The sequence below is a fragment of the Tursiops truncatus genome, chromosome 19 (genome assembly GCF_011762595.2).
Source record: "Tursiops truncatus isolate mTurTru1 chromosome 19, mTurTru1.mat.Y, whole genome shotgun sequence".
Taxonomy (NCBI): Eukaryota; Metazoa; Chordata; class Mammalia; order Artiodactyla; family Delphinidae; genus Tursiops; species Tursiops truncatus.
In genome coordinates, this window is record NC_047052.1 from 52221385 (window position 1) to 52227384 (window position 6000).

Sequence of the window (6000 nt, forward strand, 5' to 3'; positions counted from 1 at the left end):
GGGGGCTCTAAGTGAAGAGAGGTCACAGAAGGGGGTCCCGGACAGAGCAGGATGTAGCGAAAGAGGCTGGGGTGCTAGCGAGAAGCTCCCCCGGCCCCTGCCCAGGTGAAGGTCCTAAGCAGAGAGGGGAAGTGATAAGGGGTCCTGAGAGGAATCAAGGTAGCGACTGGGGGCTAGAGGAAAAAGAGGCCAAAGTTGCGATCTCCTGGAGAGGGGGTCAAGGGGGGATGTCTGGGGGGAGAGGGGGAGAGATGGGGGATGAGGGGATCCTGAGGGGAAGACGAGGTGCAGTTAGAAGGTCCTAGAAGAGTAGGTATGAGGGTGGGAAGGCTTGGGAGGGCAGCAAATGGGGGAGGGGAGGTCCCCAAGAGGAGAGGGCTAAGGACGGTGGGAGGCAGGTAGTGGTCCCAGAGAGACACGTGCCAAGGATAGAAGGCCCCGAAGCAGAATGGGGTCAAGGAAGGGGGTCTTGGGAAGAGGGAGGGGAAGGGGTTTGGTTGCCCATCAGTAGGGGGTTGGGGGACCCCAGAGGGAGAGGGGCTGAAGATTGGGGAGAGGGTTGTCTCGTTCCCCAGTCACCCCCTCCGTTTTTCCCATTCTCACTTCCCAAACTCCCCGGTTCTCCCCGGTTGCCAGGGCAACCGCTCCTGCCAGGCGCGGTCACCAAGGAAACCCCGTGCCCGCCTCTCCCCCCCTCCCCATCACTGGCGTGCCCCCCCACCCCAAGCAGCGGCGGTGTGGAAGGTGGGAGGGGCAATGGGGGGGGAAGAACCCGAACTCCCGCCCCAGAAAGAGGGGCCCAGACCTACACCCAGCGAGCCACCTCCCCTCCCCCCCCCGCCCCGCAAGCCTACATCCTCAGCCCTACAGCTGGATACACAACGACCGCCGGACGCACATTCCCCCCCCCCCCCCCCCCCCCGTCCCTAGGCAGCGGCGACCCCCGCCCCCAACACAGAACTAGCCTGGCCCGGAGGACCCCCACCCGACTACCTCCCCCACCGCCTGCTGCTCTCCATCAGGCCCCGCCCACTGTCCTCTGCCGCCGGCCCCCCAGCCCCGAGGAGGCCTAAGACCACGGTCCCCTAATTAGAGAATGCTCCCCCCCCCGCGGTTCCTCCTCCCGCCCCCGCCCGGGCCCTTCGGCGGCTACTCACAGCGAGGAAAGGGGCTCCTTCCGGGGGGCAGCATGCCCGGCCCGCGGGGGGAGGACCCCCCCAATGAGGCACAGGGATTTGGGGTGCGAGGCCCGCTGCGGGGAGGCGCGGGGGGCGGGGCTGCGTCCGGGCCCGGGTCTCTCGCGTTCTCCCCCCTCCCCGGTCCTGGATGGGGAGGGGGCTTCCGCAGCGGCAGCGGTGGGGTTCGGGGGCCGCGCTGCCTCCTCGCTCGCCCGCCCGCCCGCCTGCCGCCCGGCCCGGCGCCCTCGTCCGCCGGCCCGCCTTCCTTCTTGCCTTCCTTTCTTTCCTTCTTTCTTTCCTCGCTTCCTTCCTTCCAGCCTTCCTTCCTTCCTTCCTCCCTCGTCGGGCCGCCGGCGCCGCTCTCCCCCCACCCCACCCCCCCAGGCCCCGGCCCCGGCCCCGGCCCCCGCCTCGGACGGTGCGGCAGCGACCGAGAGCCGCCGAGAGCGGCAGAGACGGGAGCGGAATACTGATGATGGAGGGGGAGCGGGAGGGAGGGGAGGGAGGGCGCCGGGAGGGGGGAGGCTGCCCGGGAGGGAACGGAGGGGGGAGAGGAGAGAAGGAGAGGAAGAAGGGGAGGGAGGCAAAGGGAGAGGATGGGGAAGGGAGGGAAAGGGGGAGGGACGAGAGGGGGAGGGTGGGGGAGGGGTGAAGCGGTGGGAGAAAGAAGGGGAAGAAAGTGAGAGAAAGAGAAAAGAGGGAAGGAAAGAGCGGGAGGGAGGGCCGAGCGGGAAGCAGGAGAGGGAGACACCGAGGGAGGAGCGGGGAAGGGTGGAAAGAAGGGGAGAGGGAGGCGAGCTCGTCCCGGACAGGATGGGAGGCCGGGGGGGAGAAACTCCTAGTACACCTTTGGTAAATATTTGCGGGGTGAATGCGGAGGGAAGGGGAAGGCAGGGCCAGAGCTGGTGGATGGAGGGGAAGCCGAGCTGGGGAGAGGGAGGCAGTAGGCAGAGGACAGGAAAGAGGGTCTGGAAGGAGAGAGATGTTTAGGGGGCTGGAGAAGGCCCAGGAGCGGGGAAGTGGGGGAAGGGAGGAGGGAGGGGAGAGGTAGGAGAGGGCGGGAGGAAAGGCGGGGAGGCTTTGGGGGAATGTGGGGAGAGGGAGGAAGCAGGGCGGAGGCGCTGGCCTGATGGGGAGAAACAAAGCTGGACAGAGATGAGAGGACTGAAGGGAGGGAGACCAAGAGGGGGGTGGGGGGAGAGGGGAGATCCAGGCCAGGGGAGAAAGGAGCCTGGGAGCTAGAGCTGTGGAGCACAGGTGGGCTGCAGGAGCCTGAGGGAGAGCACGGAGGGAATGTCTTGAACCCTCACTGTGTGCCCACTTCATCACCACCACCCCCGCCCCGCCTTTCAGCAGCCGGACAGAAGGATCCTTGCACCCATTTCCCAGATAAGGATGCTGAGCTCTCAGGGGAACCAGAGCAGAATTCAAATGCAGAGTCCAGGCTCTGGATGGGGTGTCTTGAAGGAGCTAGAGAAGAGGCTGGGCCCTGGCGAGGAGCCCCTGGCCCGGCCCTGTCAGGTGGAGGCGGGCGGGAGAGGGCAGAGGACGGGGTCTACAGCCTCCCCCCACGGAGTTCTCTCACCTCCTCCAGGTGCTGGGATACATAGAGAGCTGTAAAGCCCGCATTGCACCTTGGGTGCAGGGGTCTCGGAGAGGTCACCTTGCTCTCCCTCTGCCCCATCAACTCCCCTGTCTGCTACCGCTAAAGGCTCAGCCACCAGGCATGGGGGGCATGGGGAATTCGGGGGCAAAGAAACTCAGAAGGGGGCTGAAAAGAGGCAGCCCATTTCCAGTGCACTGAATTTCCTCCCAGGCAGGAATCTCACCTCTTCTTTGTTCCCCCAAAAAGTCCAGCTACTAACTTTGCATATGGAGGAGAGAGAAAAGGTAAAGTGCCAATCTGCCCTTCTTCTGAGAGCCCTGGGAGGGGCAAGTGTGTCCCCTTCCTCCCCACGGGCAGAAATGGGGCGAAGTGGAAGCCAGTCTGGGGAAAGAGGGGCTGGGAGGGAAAGTGGGTCACATTTGGGTGCGTAAGAAGCAGCTGTGGGGGGGGCTGGTTCACGCAGAGACGTAAGAGCTGCAGAGAGGGGACACTGAGGAGGAAGAGAGCGACCAGGGCCTGGGAGCAACAGGTGGGTTGTGGAGCACTGGGTCCCCACCTTGGCGCCACAGAAATCTGGTTTAGGAGATTGGAGGTGTGAATACGTGCACAGCACAGCATAGCGCAGGCCCAAGGTCCGTGGCAACGCTGGTAAAACGGTAATAGCAATAGCGGCCAGCATGTCATACGCGCTGGCCTGGATCAGACTCGGATGCCATGCCCAGTGCTTCATGAGCTGATTCCTTACAACCAGCCTCAGCTGGACTTTCAGGGATGTGAGCACTGCTGGGCCCAGGCAGAGCAGGATCCTGGAGGCCCCTGCAGTGCCCAGCGTTGACCCCTTAGTTTCCAGAGGCTTGCTGCGGAGAGGCCAGAGCAGGGAAGCAGAGAAGAATTTCCACATCTTACCAACTCCTGAGGCTTCCTGGTCTGGTCTGAACCTATTTCAGAGAAACAAAAGAGCACAACGCAGACAGGGGCGGGCAGGGAGGTGGAGGCCTCCCACAGCAAGTGGCTTTTGAGCGGAGATCTAAATGAGAGAAGGAGGCAGCTGCCTGGGTGTGCAGGGAAGAGCCCCCAGGCAGAAGAAGTATGGACAGCAGAGGCCCGGGGAAGGCAACAGCCTTGGCCTGTTTGACAGAGGAAATGAGACAGGTGTGGCAGAAGCAGGGCAAGACACAGGGAGAGTAGAAAGGGGGAGGAAGACACCCGGATTAGCGCAAACACAAAACCAAGCCCCACGTGGCCATCTGTCCCCTAAACTTTGCCCTAAAGCTTAACTCAAGCAGCAGTCCTGGGCATCCTAAGCTCTGATCCCCATTTTTCATCCACATTTTCAACACTGATTGGGGCCTATGCTGGCCTATGATGGGCCAGAATCCTTATTACCTAAGAAGGGATGGCAGTGATCTGGGGACCCTACCCCCCCATAGTAATGGAGACTCAGAAGGTACGTTTACTATTTCAAAAAACCAAATGGGGCTTCCCTGGTGGCGCAGTGGTTGGGAGTCCGCCTGCCGATGCAGGGGACACGGGTTCGTGCCCTGGTCCGGGAAGATCCCACATGCCGCGGAGGGGCTGGGCCTGTGAGCCATGGCCGCTGAGCCTGCACGTCCGGAGCCTGTGCTCCGCAACGGGAGAGGCCACAACAGTGAGAGGCCCGCGTACCGCAAAAAAAAAAACAAACTGGGAGGGCTTTTGTGACCTTTTCAACCAATGGAGTGTGGCAGAAGTGATGCCATTGACTTCCAAGGCCGGGTCATAAAAGAGATGCGGCTTCTGCTTTACTTGCTGGAAAGTGGCTCTTGAGCCTTTGGTGGCTTAAAAGGCCCACTGACGGCCCTGAGGCCACCATGCTGGGAGGAAGCTCAAAGTGTCCCACAGGGAGAGGCCACACAGAGAAGCCCTGACGCTACCTGAAGAGGGAAGAATTCCTGGCCAGCCCACGGCTGCGTCAGCTCCCCTTCTGTTATAGCTCTGGCCACAGTCTCACTGTATCCACTCTAGAGCCAGAGCTGCCAGCTGACTCTTCCCCACATTCCTGACTCACAGAGACCTGAAGAGATAATATAATGATTTTGCTACTTTAAGTCACTACGTATTGGGTGTGATTTACTGTACAGCAACAGATAACTGCACCAGTCAGTGACACAGAGCATGACACTCTAGTTCTTTACCAGACAGGACAATCTCAAACCATGTATATCCATCAGTGGTTGAAAGTTTGGCTGAAATAAACCAGGTACCACCCTGGTCTTGGTTTCTAGATATCGTTCCCCCTAAGACGAACCAGACTTCTTGGAAAAGTGGCTGCTTCCAGGTTTGGGGGTAGGGCAATTACAAAGTAAGCATGGGACATCTTTTGTGCCAAAAAGGCAAGAAAGTGTTCAAAATACTAATGGGATCAGGTCAAAAGGACACAGTAGCCAGCTTGAAGGGGCTCCCATTGGCGGCAGTTGGGACAACTGGAGCACCAGAAAGAATGCCTGCCATGCTGGTAACGTGTGTGTGTGTGTGTGTGTGTGTGAGTGTGTGTGTGTGTGAGTGTGTGTGAAGTAGTTCACAGTTTCGACATTAGATTTGTGCTACGTTTTTTGAGATGACTTATCTCTGTGAAGCTGGGTTTTTGGCAGTTCTGTGATTAAAAGCCAGCATTGCCCTGAAAATCTTTGTGGAATTGGAAATGAAGGTGGTTGTGTCTAATCCGATTCTGAAGTTTTTTTTTTTTTTTTTTGCGGTACGCGGGCCTCTCACTGCTGTGGCCTCTCCCGTTGCGGAGCACAGGCTCCAGACGCGCAGGCTCAGCGGCCATGGCTCACAGGCCCAGCCGCTCCGTGGCATGTGGGATCTTCCCGGACCGGGGCACGAACCCGCGTCCCAGGCATCGGCAGGCGGACTCCCAACCACTGCGCCACCAGGGAAGCCCCGATTCTGAAGTTTGAGAGGTTGTGCAGTGCCCAACAGGGGCACCCATCCCATTAGTGAGCAATTAGAATGAAATAAAATATTTCCCTTTCAATTTATGTGCATTACTTTTTCAACTGGTGCTGACTCATTAGGACATGAATACTTCTTCAGTTGCATGGATCTAACTACTTAATAAATGGAACAGTTAGGTATTCCTTTGGGGCCTTCGGAACACCATGAAAAAATTATTGAGGCACTAAACTTAATTTCCATCTTACAGAAAATAGGATAGAGGAACACGTCAAAAGACAC

The 6000-nt window shown here is 59.4% G+C and overlaps 1 protein-coding gene across 1 annotated transcript in view; it reads right to left on the reverse strand.

Annotated features, from left to right (window-relative positions):
- LRRC4B (leucine rich repeat containing 4B) overlaps positions 1-1502 on the reverse strand; it is a 38970-nt gene extending 37468 nt beyond the window's left edge. The window contains exon 1 of the mRNA XM_033845666.2: positions 1158-1502. The gene's annotated coding sequence lies outside the window, so the exon portion shown is untranslated. The remainder of the gene's footprint in view (positions 1-1157) is intronic.
- Between the last annotated feature and the right edge of the window lie 4498 nt (positions 1503-6000).